Genomic DNA, 18227 nt, shown 5'->3' with positions numbered 1-18227 from the left:
GTTATTTTCAGTTCTTGGTAAAATCATTTTCACTGTTGGTCCACAGCATTATGATCAATTCTTTAAAGAAATTAGATCACATTAGTATTGTAGCACAGGTCTTTTATTTTAAATATGAGTTTAGGGTATTGCTTGATGAATGGGAATGGTAAAAGTCTGGCAATTTTACTACTTTTCACTCCCTTTGCAGGAAATTATTGGTGGCTCAGCTGAGATTCACCACTGAATCTGTGTTTTCCATGTTCTTTCTTTGCTTAAGTTCCAGTGAGCCTAAGTCACTTTGCATTGAAACTGATGAGGATCAGTCACATTCTTCCTCTCATGAGTCCTGCATTACTTGTGAAAAGGTAACAACTTTCTCCATTTCTTTCACCAAATAACTTGTGATTTTCTTATCAAACCTTTAATTGGCAATGTCACATACATTTTTGAAAGTGTGGATGTGGGCCAATCACAGATATCCCTTTACTAATCACATTTCTGTCCTCTCCCAACAAGGTCAAGCTCCTTTTGTGAATTTCACTTGACTCTCATTTAAATCACCATTTTATAACAATTGAATCTTGTTTGTCAGCACTTTCTTTCACAATTTACTGTAATGATCTAGTTGCTGTGGTAGTATCCTAAATTTGTATCAGGTGAGTCCTTTCAGATCCTTCTCTGTGTTTACAGATTCACTGAAACTAAATATTTGGGGAAGAATATTCCAATTCAAATTTTTGAAAATGGTCCAAAGAAATTAGAAATTCTGAAGAGAATAGTGTGAAAAGTAGATGTGCATTATAAAGGCATATTAAGTAGCAAAAAGATTAATAACACTGGCAAAGTTTATTCAGCAGAAATGTGTCTTATACATTGTTGGGAAGGATTATGGATGCTTTTGTACTTGGCAGAACTAATGGCTATGAGTCAGGCCTGGCTGTAAGGTTTTATGCATGTGCAAGTTTTTTTAAGAAAACCAATTGAGAATGGAAACTTCATTAAAATGACAGCTTTTTTTAATCAGTCCCCTTCACAGCTGTCTTATTCTAAAGGGTATGAGAATGATAGCTGACCTTCTGGATATAGAAATGACATTTAAAATTATTAAAAAGTACAGATAATTCCAGTTATAAAAGGAAAACACATTATATCATTTCTTTGTCTTTGGTATTACTGTTTTGCAGTGATAACCTGTCTCAGTTGAAATCTGTGGGAATTTACAATTGATTTTAACTCAGCAAAATGTGCCATCTCCTGACATGAGAAAAAGACTGACAGAAGAGCTTAAGGTGTCTGTAGAGTTTTATTTTTGGAAAGAATGCAAATGGACTTCCTGATGTATTCTAACAAAACCAACATATACTGGGGCTGCTTTTTGTTACTGCTGTAAGCAGCTTTCCCACACTCTGGTTCCAAGGATGTATGCCTGGCAAGTGGGAGGCATACATTTGAATTTGCAGTGGCTAAGGAGAGCAGCCCCACAGTTTTTATGCTTTTGAACAGATTAGCTTAATTTATGAGTTGTTTTGAAAAAGGCAGGTATCATCAGCCAGCTAATCTTCACAAGAAGGGAGTCCCAGCTAATTAAGTGCCTGTCTTCAGATAATTTATTCCAGAGTGCAGAGGATGGATGTCTGTAGGTCCTTAATAATGCTGCACTGTCACTGCTACATTTGGTGGCACTTTTGGCTCACCTGCTATGCTCACAGTGATTTTTTTTGGCTAGAACTGGATATCTTCACTCCCCACCCTTCCTCACAGGGTGGGTTTTTTCTGTAAGTTTATTGAGATTCTTTTTCTGTCTTTATTTACTTCTGAGGGGAACCTGGGTGCCCAACTTCCCTGGATCATCTTGTAACTCCTTGGATCAACCTAGTAGAATCAGCCACCTAAGTTTTTGCTGCTGCTTAAACTGTGTATACTTTTGCCCCTTTCTTTTCATCCTAAGTTAATACACTTGATTTTCAGGGAATTATTTTCTCACTGTCTATAGCTACATCTGTTTTTTTTAAAAAAAGAAGTAAATAATTTTTATATACTATTTTTCTTGCAGGGGCTGGAAGTAAGTCAGATGAACTTGATAATCACAATTGACGTGGTAGTAAGAGTTGTCCAAGTCTTGGTCTAAAATTAGAAAAATAAACTGGAATCAGCCCTTGATTTTTGTCCCAGCTGCATTAATAGTGCTGTCACAAGTTCATTTGTAACAGAGACTAGGCCTGGTTGGAAAAATTCTAGCAAAACATTTCTATCAGAGAGCATTATTTTGTCAGGACAGGGTGGAAATGTAGCAATTCTCTTCAGTTTTTTAATGAAACCAGACAAGTTTCTGGTAAATCTGGTGTAGTTTCTCAAGAGTTCACCTGACCTCATTGTGTCTGTGGTAGCCCATGGGAAATTGCAGACCCAGGGACTGTTGGGAAAATGAGAAACTTTGGGTTATCAATTCCCAGATAACAGACTATATTTAGTTTCCCAATCATAAAAGCAAAAATCCCCATTTAAAATTAAAATTAAGTCTCCAGCAGTTTTCAATGGGAATACTTTTTGCAACATAAATCTTTTTAAATGGATATATTTCAGATTCTGGAATATGAAATCTCTTTACCTAGAGGAGCATTCAGGGGTGGAGGGGGGGGGTTGCAGTTTTGTTTGTTTGTTTGTTTTCTTTTCTTTTTTCCCAAAATTCTTGAGGGTGGAGAAAAGGCTGTTGGGTTTTTTTTACCCCCGTTATAGATAGGTTTTAATTTTTTGACAGAGCACTGTGCTAGCCAAGTTATCTTATCAGAATTTTGTAACTACCTCCTTCATGCTGTCCTTTATAATTACAATCATCACTATCACTTTAGTGAACTTGAAAATGTGCAGGGATTTTTGCTGTATCTCCTCCCACCGAGTGTGTCTAACAGTAGCTTTAAAAAGGCATTGAACAGAGAGCATGGTAGCAGTCTCACTATAAAGAAGTCTGCATTTAGTTAAAATATGCTTTAACAAAAATGGAAAAGAGCATTATCGTTTCCTCTCCTGCTTCCGTAATGTATTTTTTTACTAAGCTGGTGCTTAGGAAAAAAACCCAACAGGGGAAAGAACTGCTCTTGCTTTACAGCTGCAATATTAGGAAGAAGAAAAAGAAATTCCTGTGATTTTTAGGCAGTTTCTGTTAATGACAAATGCATCAGTGAGTGGTATTGAGGGTTTCATTTCAGTAGTTGAATCAGCTGATAAACTATGGAAACTTTTTTAAAGTGTGAATGTGATTATAACCAATTCTTAGCAGTAGGAAATAGGAGTGGGATTTGTCAGAAACTTAGCCCACAAATTGTTAAATCATAGTTCCATCAACTTCAATTTATCAGAAATTTTAAGGTAGTGGAAGTCAGTGTATGCAATGTAAAATACCCCAGTGTAAAAACTGAGCTGGATTTTTTCATTCCCTCACTTTTCCATCAAAACTATTGTAGCAGTGCAGAATATAACACATTATTGATTTGAGTTTCTCTGCTCCCCATTCAGCACCAAGCCAGCAGTGTCCACATTTTCTTTTACTGTATCTCCTAAAAGAAGGTCTATTTATGCCCTTAGCAGCTGATTCACTCATTTTTGCTCAGAAAATACAGAGAGTTCAAACTATTCTAAGACGGGCATAATGGTTTGGGATTTCTAACATTTTCCCACTTCAAAATCTACCCATTTATTACAATGAGAAATTACACAAAGGTTTCAGTATCTTGGCTTGACACATTTTTCAAACTAGCAAAGCCTTGCTCCATATACATATTTTTCTATACATGTGTGTGTATAGGTAATTTTTTTTTCTTTGCATTTTGCGTAATTAATAATTGCGCAGTAATAAATGCCTTATAAACAAGCTATGGTAGTTGTAGTCATTGCAACAGAGATGACAGATTTCTGTTGCTGCATTTGGCTTTTTGGCCTAAAGCCATTTAAAAATAGTTAATGGAATTTCATTTTTCACCCTGATATATTTAAACATGATGAATTTTCCCATTAAAGATCCCTGACATTCTTATCTGACAGTAGATGAAGCTGAGTGACATAAGCCTCTGCCCTCTTGTGGCAGATCAGGCTGATAAAGTAAGCAATGATTAGAGAGATTTTCTTCAACACTGTCTCTCTTCTTTTCCACGGTGTCTCTATAAAACCATAAAAAGTTTTAAGGGTTCAGCTCTGCAGATGCAGAATTCCTCACCTAGCTTCTAATGGAATCATGCTCATAGGGAGAAAATGGCTGGAGTTCCTGATTCATCCCTGCTATTCAAACTGTGCTTTGAAGACTGGTATTTTCAAATTTAAGGAAAAAAAGGAGTTCCTGTGTCATGGTGATGGGTAAATTCTGCCTGCAAAAGATGACTCGTTTTCTGCAGCTTTGCAGAAGACAAATCATCAAATATAGGATTAAGTTGTAACAGTATAATCCCATCTTCTAAAGATACCAGGAAGAGTTAAATGAAGGCATATTTGATCAAGGTGTACTTTAATGTAAGTGTTAAACAGAGAAAACCAGAGTGTGAATTTGAAAAGGAATCAAAGGAGTATAATTTGGACATTTGGGCAAGGAAGAAACTCTTCTCTCCTTTGTTGCCCTAGCAGCAAAGTATTTTCCAATAGCATTTTTCAAGGCACTTGCTGATTCTGCAAATTCCCTTTCCTGTTTCGAGTTTCTGGCATAGTTTGTAGACGGTTCACTATGAGAAGAGGTATAATAGTAGAAAATTACAGTGGCATGCTGGTGAACAGAAGTAGAGAGTCAGGAAGAATTTGTGAGGACAAGCTGAAAAGCTCTGGGTGCATCAAAAGCTATAGGAGGTTATAGTAAGAGAGTGATTCTGGTTAAAATGTAGAAATACAGAAAAACATAGCTAAGGGAGGATGAAGGTCAGGTTTTGCTTGTCAGTGCAAAGCTGCCTCCAATTCACTCTTGGAACAAGATCAGGAGGGTCATCTTAGCTCCAACTCAATATAATAAAAAGCTAAGAAACATTCTGAGGGGATAGAAGGAAGAAACAAGAAATTATTGTTAAAAAATGAAATCAAAACAACTCACCCCCAAACAACAACAAAATCCACAAACACAAACAAAAGAATCAAAACAAGTGTCAACCAACCAAGCAAACTACTCCAGGTTCAGCAAGTAGAAAAATAAATTGAGGATAAGTATAATGCTGTGTAAATGTATTTATTTAGTAATGGATTTTATTTGAATTTTGTGACATTAGTTCTGTTTCAATCTGGGTTTCAGTTCTTTAAGGTCAGAAATCCCTTCTGTTTGATGAGTAAAATGTGACACTCATGTAGCAGTTGATTGTTTGAGCTCACTAGTGCAGAGATCTCTCCCCCAGATGCTTTAGTGACCACCGAGTACTTTGACGTGATATGACTCAATATCAGCAAATGTATCCACCATAAAAAAACCCCATGAATTACCATATAACCATATGTTATTCAGATGTCAGATTGCTGAATAAAACTGTCCTTATCCAAGGTAAAACAAGAAAACAGCTGACACCCATAAGAATAAAAAGTAAAAATAGAAAAGTAAGAAATACCGGTACTTAAATTTGTAAGACCAGTTTAACAATGTAATTTTTTTTCTTTTTTATTTTTGGTAAAGTAGGATCTGCTGAATGTCCCAGGTAGTCAATATCGGGAATCAGTCAACAGAATGCTATTGATTTGAGGATATATGAGGTAAAACAAGAACAAAAGGCAAAAGAGGGGACAGTGGTGCAGAATGTGCTATATGTGCGTTGGCAGCTTTAGTATTTCTGTAGTTCATAATGAGTGGCACATTCATGCCATACTATCCAACCTTGCCACTCTGTGTTGGAGAATTTAAGACATTTTGACACCAAAATTATTCTCAAAGAAGGAAAGAAATAGAAACATAAAGAAAGGGAGAAAGAGGAAGAAAAAGGAAGGAAGAGAAAGGAAGAATGAAAGACAAAGAGTGTGTGCATAGACTGAAAATAGGCAGAGCCCCAGCTGACAGAAGAAAACAAGGGCTGTGAGTAGGTGCTGGGACTGGGAGGGCCATACACAGCCAGGGTAGGTAGGAAAGCAGTGGAGAGAAGTGAATGGAGAACACAGAAAAGCCAAGAATTACTCCTGTTTGCAGTAAACTTGCTTACAAAAAGTATTTGGGTTACTGCTGGTTTACACATTTAGTTGAAAATTTTTTAAAAAACCCTACTGTGGATTAGCATCCATGTAGCTGTGAGCATATTATTAAATCCCTCTTCTTCATGTCCTTTGTGTACTGCTACCATGAGCAGACAGCCTACTATTTTTCAAACATCTGTTTTGAAAGATTTGTGAATATTTGCTTACAATAGCATATATTTAACATTCAAGCACTTTCAGCAACTCTTTGATACAATTAGCTCATAATGAGCAGCTTCCATGCTAGCAACCTATGCTAAAATTCTTATTAAAAACTTTAAAATGTTGAGACTGACTTTAACAAAAAAAGGCCACACAATCATCAGCTCACTCTAGGGAGTCTTTCTGAGGTGTTGTTTCTACAAAGCCAAAAATAATTGCTGCAAAAGTTCTGTCTTACTCTAAGCTTTTGTGCCAGGACAGTACCTGAAGGTACCTCAAAACCTGCTGAGGTTGAGTGCTTTGTGACAGATTCCTGAAACATCATTTGAACAGAGCTTTGACATGCTATATCGTAAAAGGTATTTGGAATTTTCTATTAAAAGTTCCTCATGAACATTTATCTTGCTTCCTTCATCATCATCAGGCCCAAGGTGCTACCCTGACCTGACAATCCAGCTGAGATAACTAGTTTTGACAAGATACTCTTGCCAGGTGAAAGAAGGGAAGGCAGAGTGTGCTTGCTGGCACCACCTGCTACAGAGAAGGCAGCTGACAATGAGGTCTTGCCACAGGCATAGACCATCAAACAGAGGAACTCGTGCCCCAAACAGGCTTTTTCCTGTGTTTCCTGAACACAGAATAGTGTTGCCAATGTTTGAGAACTTTGCCTTAAATCTCTCCTTGAGAAGTGAGCAAGATTTCTTGGTGCAGATCCCTCCTAGAGATCCCAGGAGTCTTAAGAAGAAAACGCAAACAATAGAAAAAGACTTCAGCCTTGGAACTTGAATTCTTTAGTTAGCTGAACCACAAAAATATAAATAAGTAAAAAGCCTCTCCTTCTCCCCCCTAAACTTCAGGAATGTTTATTACTGCTTTAAGATGCAGACCCTTCTCTTCTAAAAGCACTTAATTTGTACTTTGTAACTTCTAGACACTGCAAAATAAACAAATACCTAAAAGGGACATACTAATTTATATAAACTCTTCTATTAGGGGTTTTCTTTCATATAAAATATGAGTGAGAAGGAGTTATTTCAAGTTATGAAATATTTAAAAAGCAAAACTGCTATGAAAAATATATGGAATACATATATGTGTGGAAACCCAAGAGATTTAATTTGTTATTGATAGGCCCCGTGGTCCAGAAGCAGCCTTGGTGCTTCCATGTACAAGAAGCAATTTTTGCCTTGACTTCAGTGGCCTTGTGTATTCAGCTTAGATGCTTTACTCCAGCATCCTCTATCTTGGTTCCTTTTGTCTTATTATGTGAATTGCAGTGTAGATCACATTCTATCCTATTGAAAGTTACTGCACTTATGAGGAAATGATGAAAATTTAGAGATACTTGTTTATAGAATGTGGTGTGCAAATATTTGGAAGTACTTCCTGTTTTCCTTCATATTCCAACAAAATTTAGACACTGTTCTAAAATATGCATTGAGAATCAGAGTGATAGAATGTTTTCCCATTTTCTAAATAGACAAGAGTTCTAAATTGTTCAGATTCTACGTACATAAATGAAATAACTAATGCATCTTCAGTACACTTTGTTTTAGTGATTAGCTACATAATTACCATAATTGCCCATTGTATTCAATGCATCTTGGTAACAGTCTAACTGCTGTTATATTCCTGAAAATGTCATATTACTAGTCATTGTCAACCCCAGGGCATATGTGCTTGGCATCATAAATTATATATCATCTCAAGGAGAAATAATCAGTTTATCCTTGGTAACTTGGCTAATTTGGGGGTAGAGGAGGAATCTACTCCTAAAAATTTTCTCTTGAAGTGTCTGAGTATTTTTTTAGATCATGATTTTGCATATGTCATGAAATAAACTTCTGTGAATAACTTGAGCTAAATTACCCACATTACTACTTGAACAAAACATCATCTTCCTCAGCAGACAGAAAAATAGGATATAAATAATTTTTCTAAAAACCGTCATTAAAAAATAAGCTTTGGTCATTAATATTCAGCAAAAATTCTGAGGCTGGTTCTTCCACTGTTAGATAAATGAATGTTAGCCTTTAAAGGCAAAAATGATTTTTTCCTGCCCTTTCTCTGAAGCAAGATGAGCCAAACATGAGCCATGAGGCAGCTGCAGAGCTTCAGCAGCTCCAGCACTCTGCATCACAGCAGTGCACAGCTCCTGTTGGGAAGATGCTTTCCTCTATTCAGCTCAAAACACACGAGACAGACACTGTGTCTGTTGGTAAAACACAGGGTCAATATATTCTCTGTCAATATAATCTCATTTAGTCATTCATTTGGCCATTTAGTCGTTCATTTGAACTCAGTCTTTTAGTTAGTTCAAGTCAGAGTTCTACTTTTGTTGGAGATTTTTTATCTGTCAATACACAAGACAACAGCCTTGCATATTCAAAACTCTCAAGCACCCAAAACTCTCAAACACAAACAAAAAAAACAAAAGAAACAAAAAACCAAAGTAAAATTAAAACTTTACTACTTATATTTATAGTTTTTATGTGTGCTTAATACAGTTAAACTACCTTAGTATAAGAATATTGCTCTAATAATTATTTAATGTATTTATTAAATGAGGATGAGTACTTACAGTTACCACTTCAACATCAGCTGGGTTTTGAGGCACTAGCCAGTCTGAAAAATGAGAGTTTGGATATGTCAAAATTAGGTTGGATATGTCAAAATTGAAGGCATATGTTTAAATCTTTGTAATTATCTCTACCTGTGGAGTTAATAAGCAATTAAATCTGTCTGCAAAAGAATCTGAGGCAAAGAGATCCATTATTTTCTGTGTTAATATGCATGGTAGCCTTTACCTACGAAATATTAGTAGTGGAGGGTTTATTTGCTCCTATGAGTTTAGTTTTGCATCCAGAACACTATGTGGTACCTAAAAACCTGGGAATGCAATTATTCTTTGTGTTTTTTGGAGAGGAGTCTAATTAAGCAGGTCTCCACTGTTACAGGCACAGATGTTAAAGAATCGACTGTAACATGAACTATGTATCCCAAACTGAAAGCCAGGTTGGTCTCTAAGGATTATGTTTATTATTTGACAGTAGAATCAACAACAAAGCATATAATTAACATCAAAAGAAAAGAGATACCATTATTTTCTTGTTTCAAGTGAATTCTTTTTCTTTGACAAGTATGGTAAGTTGTTCTTTTAAGGTTAACCTGCTCTTTTAAAAACTGAAATCATCACTGAGTAAGCGTCTTTGGTGGCTTAGAGGTCAAGAGGGGTGGATTCTATTTAGTTAAAATATTCCATAGTGCTCTGAAGTGTTAAAATGACCCAATTACTGCATATACTTACCAAGAAAAAAATCCAACTGAAACCTCAAAAACTACATTAAAACTATTGCAGAGACCTAATACCAAAACCTAAATGAGTCAAGGGCCACACTTTTTAAAATTACTGTAATTTCCTCAATATAAAATGTGTGTATTTCCTTGTTCACCTCCAGTGACCAATGGTTTCAATGAAAAAGTCTCAGCTGATTTCTACAAATGCAGACAGAGATGTGATATACATGTAAACAAATGAAAATGTGTTCAATGTGAAAGCAAGGCTTCCAGAGTTGAGAACTCTTAGCTTTGAAACCTGCAGTGCATTTAGGGAAATGTGGCAGATTCAGTCTCTAGGCTACCATAACATGGACTAAGCCTATAAAGAAGTTTGAGAGCTGAACAAAGTGTAAGTACCTTACCTAGAAGTCTTGCAAGTATTATTTTTTCATAATTTTATTTTTAGAATAAACATATTCTACATTCTACATTCATTCAGATTTATTTAATCCAGAATGATTACAGCTACATATATGAAAATGAAGGCCACGTGGTTTTATGCATTAAATAATTGGCTGTTTAGATAAATTTCTTTATTCTAACCATGCACATTTTATTTTAAGTGTTTTTTCCCTGAAACTTATCTGCTACAAAGCCTTTTTTTCAGCCAAGGAATTCAAAGTTTGAGGCCACAAAGCAAAACCACAGATTTTTTTAGAAATCTAATTAAAGAACTGTTAACCCAGCCATATGGATAAAGGAATTTTAAATGGTCTGAACTTTACCAACATGGAGAAGTACAAGAAAACACATAAAAGATGGAGTGAGTAACATAAAGGTATGATTCTATGATTATTTTTAATGTAATCATCTCTCAGTCTCTGTTTCATACGGCTGATTGGTATGACTACACACTTGAAACTGTAGATTTACTCAGTTCTTAGTGTTAGTCTCTTCTGTTTCTTCTACTGTCTAAAGCCATAGTCAGTTTTTATCCTGATAAGAACATGCTAACCATTCCTTAATGTTTGGCTAAATAAAATCCTCATGCAACATTCCTTGTGCACCTATAGGAAGAAAGTTTCCTTTTTTATGCAACTTTAATGCAACTTTCAGAAAACACACTAAATTGATAAGGAATTTCTTATTTCTTAATAGACTATGTTCTCATTTTCTTAATAGTCTATGTTCTCACAAAATCATCTGCAAAAAACCCTAACCTGGAATTGTGCCCATCATCTTTTCTCAGTCCTTATAAAGTGCAAAGCACAGTCCTTCAACTATGACCCCATAAGTTTATGGGTTACCCTTTGGTATTCCCTGTATTCAGAGCTTCTCCACAAGGTCATACATTTGGAATTATAAACTTTTTTCTGATCCTAGAGGTCCATATGCCAAGAAAATTTTGCTTTGATTCATGGAGCCTGATTCCCCACTGTAAAATGTTTGCACCTTTTAGGAGCTCTGAGAAAGGATCCATCTCCTTTCTTTCAAAGCAACCTGTGGTGTCACACAGTGCTTACACAATGGGCTGCTGATATCAAGGCAAAGGTGGTCCTGTAAGTTATTTTGATGTATATATGAAGAGTATATGTCTTCATATTTGCTGTAATGCCCTTTATCAGAAAAATCTCCTGGAATAACAGTGGCAGGGATAGTAACTTTTTAACAGCACTGCCTGAACTCTGTTCAGAATGGATCTAAGAGCAAATTAAAAAGAGTTGTAATAGACTAATGACTTATCTATGTGATTATTACCACTATTGTTAAAGAACTGAAACAGAAAAAGTTCCATCATGGATGGATTTAATGAGCCAGCTCAGGTTATTCAGTGTTACCACAGCAATCAGACTGACTGTATGTACAACACTTTTCCATGAATATTTTTTGATCCTCAGTAATAATCAGTTGTGCATCGGTATAGACTGACTAACCATCCCATATATCTTGCATTACAGACTAAACAGATGGTTTTAAATCCCTCCCTTTGAAATCATCATGGCCTCTGGAGTTCAACAGTGTAGAAGATGATAACAAATCCCAGGAATGATGGGGATGAATCTTTGTAGCTGCTCCTTCAAAATACAGGAGTTTAATATATGATGAATGACTATTTATGGTTTGTATAATACCATCTGTGTGAATAGCAATTTGTGCCATAAAAACTAACAGGCTTGTAACTATCCTGATTTTCCAATGTAATACTGAAAACTCAGTGGTCAAGGTTAGTTTCCTTCTTGCCTTTACAACATTTGTAGAATAAATTACTGGCAAGAATGAATGAAAAGTAACTAAATACATTGAGGAATTGTGTTGACACATTGCAGTACACGAGAGTAAAACTATTGAAGCACAGTGAAAAACAGAATTCTCTGAAGTCAATTGGAATTTTGCTATTGGATTCCACATTGCCAAAATGTCACTGCCAGCATAGAGTTTGGCTATTTTTACCTTTAATTAATGCACCATTCATCTGTTTGCCTACCCTTCCCCACTTATTTTCTCCTCTTCCTACTCTCCCTCTCTCCTTACCTCTCTTTGGTCCCTGTCCTATATCTGCTGCATCTGCCAGGCAGTTAAATTTTAAAATAGCTTTTCACTTTGAAGTGCTAATTCCAGCACTGCTATTTCTATAGCAAGTAACTTCACTGACTGTTGTGGTTTGCTTTTACTCTTTGTTTTGTGTGTTTGTACGTGCATGTGGGGATGTTATGTGATTTTAAGAGTGAAGAAGTGCAAAAAATGGAAAGAAAGAAAAAAATCTCCCAATTAAATTTTATAAATGAGAGTTAAATCCCAGCTGCTTCACATCAGGCTGTGATTTTGTCAGACCTCATGAGCTAAGCAGGTTGAACTCGGTGAGTAATTAGATAGGAGACCTCTCAGGAAAGCCCAGGGTGCTGTATGTGGTGCACAGAAGATTCAGGAGCTGTGACAGTTCCTCTTCAGAAAGGGTAAATCATTGCCTGTGTTGTTCTTCCTCCATTGAATCCATGCATGGCTATGAAACATGACAGGTCTGTGCAGAAAATCTGTTTCAGAAAATAATACTTTTAATACTTTAATGAAGGTAGGAGGATGTTCTGAAAGGATCACTTTGTACACACACTCACTTACAGCCTCTAACCATCTGGCCAAGGATAGGAATGTAGATGAACTGCACACCAGAGACAGAGCACTGGACCTTTGATCAGTTCCAGCATGTGAAGTATTCCATTTTTGTGTATTGAGCACTTGAGCAATCACTGTTGTCTTCTGCAAGATGTCTCTTTTTGCTGTTGCACATGATATGAATGTGTGTTTATTTTAAACTGTCCTTATGTGACCATTTTACAGTGTACTGTGCATTTATTTAGCAAAGTGAAAAAAATGCATTCCAATCTTAGGTGTTAACCTTAAGGATTTTGTAAGTCCTGACTGATACTGCGAGATTTAGAGAGCTCAGAGGTGGACATTTTAAATATTTTTGCTTCATTCATGACTGTGTTGCATCTTCCACTTAAGTTTGTTCATTGATTTGCAGATATAGAAAAAAGCCACTGATTAATAATGAAGTCAGAAGTAACATGTGCACTGAGAAAATTAATCACTTGCACTATGTGGATTACTCTCAGAGTTTCCTTTGGGAAAGATAATTTGAGATAACTGTTTCCTGGTCTTTATAAGTCAGGAGCGCACTTATACTTTGATGAGCTTAACAGTGGGTCAAAACTTGATGGCTTTTGTAAAGCTAGGTCCTCTTGTATGGCTGTTTATTTACAAAAAACTACAAAATCTGATTTCCTTGAACAAGGCACTGGAGTATTTCTTCACTTCTTGCTCCAAGCCACTTTCACTCCACTACCCCAAAAGACTCTCTCCTTTTCTAAGCTTCTTTCAAGGCACCTGGGGGCAAAGTCGACAGATACCTGCCTACATTCTCTTTATTTTTTTCCTGAACTTGCTGGAGAAGGGATGTAACTGTGTTGGGGAGGTTACAGACACCTAAATCTTCATATAGAAATTGAGAATTCAAATATTTTTCTCCTGTATAGGAATGTCTTTGATTTAGCAGGTCCTTGGGGTATTTGAAAGCTGGATATAGCAGTCACAGCTCCCAAAGTGTAAATGATGTTTAGGGAACTTAAGGGAAGACACATCTCTGAAAATACAGGGTGGGAATTCTGAAAATCAATTAGTAATGATATGTATATTTCTAGCTGAGATTTACATCTTTCATAATAGCATGTATATTTACATCTGAGATCTGTCACTCTGTCACACAGCTTTGTCACTTTGCCCAACAGCTGGTCAAAATTTGGAAGTTTTTTATTATTTCCATTAGATAGAGGAGCTGTTAATAGAGATTGATTTTTGTCAGTGCAGTCCTATTTCTAGGAAGCAACATTAAAAAAATCTTTCTTTGAGCATAGCAGAAATTATGCATATTGAAAAAGCTTTTTATTTTTCAGAGATTCAACCCGTGGCAGTTTGTGCCAGCAGCCCAAAATCTGTCTAGATTTGTTCCTCGGTACCTGTTCTTTGGCATTAATTTGACATGAGCTTCTACATATTTCCTCTTTCTCCATATTTATGCATGTCCTACATGCATAGCCTACATACATTGTGTCACTTTCATTTGTATCCTTCTTAAAAAACAGCAAAACCACTCCACCCACTTCATTCTCATTCTGACCTGACTTTTTCAAGCTTTTGTTTTGTACAGAGATGTGTAATTGTGTTTGGGGTTTAGAGACTAAAGTCATTTCAGTTACCTGTTTCAGCAAAGGAGCATAATGAGTTCTTACATCTATCTTAAATGAAGAGGGACAGCTATACCCAAGAGCTGCAATGAGGTTTACCTGACCCATAATTTTACAGCATTATAAACCACATTTCAGCTGAAACATCAGAGCTAGCAAAACAATAATGGTCTTGGTTCAGTATTGTGGTGTAGTGAGTTTTCCTTCCACTGATTTCATGTCTGTTCCTTCAGGAGCAGGAAATGCATTGAGGTTCTGAAGGGCAAGCCTGCAACATGCTTTACTCTTCAGCAAATTGCACAGCTTCAGGAGGATGCTCAGAGGGTGTACACTGTAGACACCAGCCTTGTCTGCAGCTTGCCCTAGCTTTGTATAGATCATTTTGGACTGTTTTCAGGGTGAGAGAACTACAATAGAAATTGCACCTTAGTTACAGTCTGCTCTGAGACTGCAAAAGGTACAGCTCAGCTGGACTAGCAATTTGGAGTAATATGGTTTTTTGGATCATCTTATTTCTTGCTGTGATTTTTCCCATTTTCTCTCTTTCTTCAGTTCACTGCCTCTGGTGCCACAATTTGAGGTAGCACATATGACATATGAGTGAGGGTATTTAAAACTGAGGGCAATTTCAAAAATCAGAAATAATGTATATAGCAAAATGTTTCCGTTTCAAAAATTATCTATACTTTTTGGAATGCCTCAGCATTCCTTCAAGAATGACAGAATTTCCCCTCTTTCAGAAAATACGTCTGTCATCTTTCAACGTTATTGGTGTCCTATCAGTATTTTGTGTCTATTGCTTTACTGCTACTAAGGATTTCTAACAGCTTTTCTGAGTTCAGTAAGAAAAAGTCATTTCATGAAAATTAAGATGTCAGAAATTACAACCCTCAATGACCAGATAAATATGAGAGAAGGTGCACTTCTCTGGAATATTCCAGAGTTGTTACTTTATTGAATAACAGAGGTTGCCTATGTCAAGCCCTGAGCTTTTATATGATATAGTTCCCATAAGTTTTATAGATATTGAAATCCACATTTGTCTACATAATCTGACTTTTATAAGGCTGAGAAGAAAAGTTCTTTGGAGAATGAGGAAAGTTGAGTCAAACTCACTCTTAATTAACACAAGTGCTTTGAATTCCAAAAGGTAGACCTGCCCCCTTATTTGTCAGATATGTAATTCACTGAAAATTAGTTTAAAATCAAGGCAAAAAACACTCTTTATGCCTTGAGTTTTAGTCTGTGCCTCAGACTGAAAAAAAAATAATCATAATTCATCTGCATCCACAGTTTCCATGTAGTAGCTAGAATTAGTCATAAATCAGACCAACTGCATGAACCTTAACAGATGAATAACTATGACCAAGCTTTGAATATTAGGCCTTGAATCAAGAAAATGTCATATGGCCTTCAGGCCAGGGATATTTCATAGAGATGTACTATTATCATTTGCTTTTAGTTTTACTGTATCAGGATTGATTCTATCGTGCAGTGTTCTTCCTTCAATATGATTTATTTTCTAGAAATAAACCTAGACACATGTATGCTTATATTTAATATAAGCTGCTGTAATTAAGGATTTCATGACAAATGTAGTGGACCCTCAGAGAAAAATCAGTGAATGCAGTCCTAGCTCTGATGAATTAACTAGAAGAATTTCTTCTATTTTTGTGTGATTGAGATTTCGTCCCAAGACTTAGGCAGAGATACACCAAGACCAAATGTGTAGATGTGGCAGCACTGAGACTTGATTCACAATATAAAAATAAATACTACTTGAAATGTTTTTAATGAATCTGTATCCATATAACTTGAGATGTTGTGGTAGTGGAACTATGCATCCATCTTTTCATACCAATAAGGTATCAGCAAGGATGTTAATCATTTCATAGAAACATAAATTTGTACTTCAGTAAATAACAATAATAAAAGAAATCCAGCTTTGAAGTTTTCCATACTTTGATAGTTACATAGTTCTACCACTCTCAGTAAGATGACATGTGAATAGAATTGCCCAGGCAAGTGAGTTCTGTAATAAAGAACCTGGAGAGTTTCCAGAAATAGAAGAAACGAGTGAACAGTATAGAGAATAGGTCCACTCTCCCCCCTCTCCAGCCATGGTGATTTTTCTTTGAACTGTAGTACTAGGCCATTTTTAAGTTGGAAATGTAGCACAGCAGATAGATGACTTTTACCAGGCTACTTATGAGTGGTTTTATCCTTTGCTTTTAATTGTACTACATCTTTGTCCCAAACTCTGTAACAGTGGACACCTCATGCACCATCTCATTTAACACCTTTGCTTTCTCCAGAGTTTAACTTGGAAGCAGTCACCTGTGTGTGGGCAGCTATTGAAATGGAAGACAAGAAAACCTGTATAAAAATTGTGAAGTGGGTAAGGACCTGCAGAGGAAGACAGTTTATGCTGAAAAGAGATCAACGCATAAATGGAATTTGCTAGGTTTGTTCAGTTCTTATTATTTCTGTATCCCCTAATAAATTAATTAATAATCATAGAAAATGAAAAAATGTGTAATTTGCTGTTGATTTGCAGCTTGTCAATAGCACACACAAAATACTGGAGCCAAGAAATACAATAACAAAATTCAAGATTATGCATCAGAACCTGATAAGAACTTCTGGTATAATCTGGTGATTAGAGAGCCAAAAGTTGTATGGCATGAGAAAGACTTGTTGGTAGGGAGCACAGGAAAAACCAAAAGCTATTACATGGGAAGGTCAAGAAAGAAAGTGAGGCAAAGCCCACCTTTATCAGTGCTTAAATGAGGGTGAAGAGACCATTGTGGGCATTACTAATAAGAGTTTACTGGAATGTCCTGTATAAAGCTCTGTCCATCTGTCAGAGTTTAAAAATTACTAATTCAAATTGTAATAGGTCGTAGACATCATCAGGGGAAATCCAGAACTTGATTTATGGAAAGAGATTGAAAGAGAATCTGTTTCAACTGAAGAAAAACATGAGTGTTGTATATGAATATAGCAATAGGTGAACAGAAGAGAATAATACTAGAATGTTCTGGGGAGAGAAACAAATGGGACAATTTCTAATCAGAGGAGCCAGTGCATGTTCAGGCACTGCCTTCACTAAGAAGAGTGAAATGAACTGATTTTAAGATGAAGCACTGGATTACAGTAGACATTAGGTAATGTCTGCTAAAAAGCAGAGTTTTGGACTGATGATTCAGAGGTTTTAATCAAGTTCCATGTTTTTATGTTTTCAGATGAGTACATTAGTTTTTGCAGGAAACATTTGATTCTGATAAAATCCTTTTTTAAAAGAAAAACAAAAAGTAAGTAGAACAATTCAATCTGCTATTATGTAATTATCTTGGGATGCCAGTACCAAGTGCAATGAAATAATATAGTGGATAGTCTGTGTTACCCTATTTCTACTTAAAAGTTCAAAATCAGCTTTATTTGTGTTCTTTTCCTACAGGATGAATGGCTTCTAATATGCACAGGAACCTTCAGAATTCACAGATGAAAATGGGAAAATCTCGAAAAAGAGGACAATTAAGATTTTTCTCTGTAGAAGGCAAGTAAGTATTATGTTTTAGAAGAAAATTCAACTGTAATTCTTATGTGCTATTGCGCTATGTAGTCTAAATGCAGCTTTCAAGTATTGAACCTAGAGATTTTTACTCCCGCTATAAGTGGAAACCACAACACAGCCTTAACTGTGGAGTTAATTATTCTTTTGTGTATGAGCAACACAAATCTAGAGCATAATATAAAAGGAAAATTAATGTGTCATGTAAATTAATTTTTCCCACAAAACTGCTCTACTTTTTCATTTATTTTCTGCTTCCTCCTTACACAGCTTTAAACCTCTTTGCCTATGATTACCTATCAGGGCTT

This window comes from Melospiza melodia, chromosome 9 (genome assembly GCF_035770615.1).
Source record: "Melospiza melodia melodia isolate bMelMel2 chromosome 9, bMelMel2.pri, whole genome shotgun sequence".
NCBI classification, from domain to species: Eukaryota; Metazoa; Chordata; class Aves; order Passeriformes; family Passerellidae; genus Melospiza; species Melospiza melodia.
Note: the sequence above shows the minus strand (reverse complement) of the source record.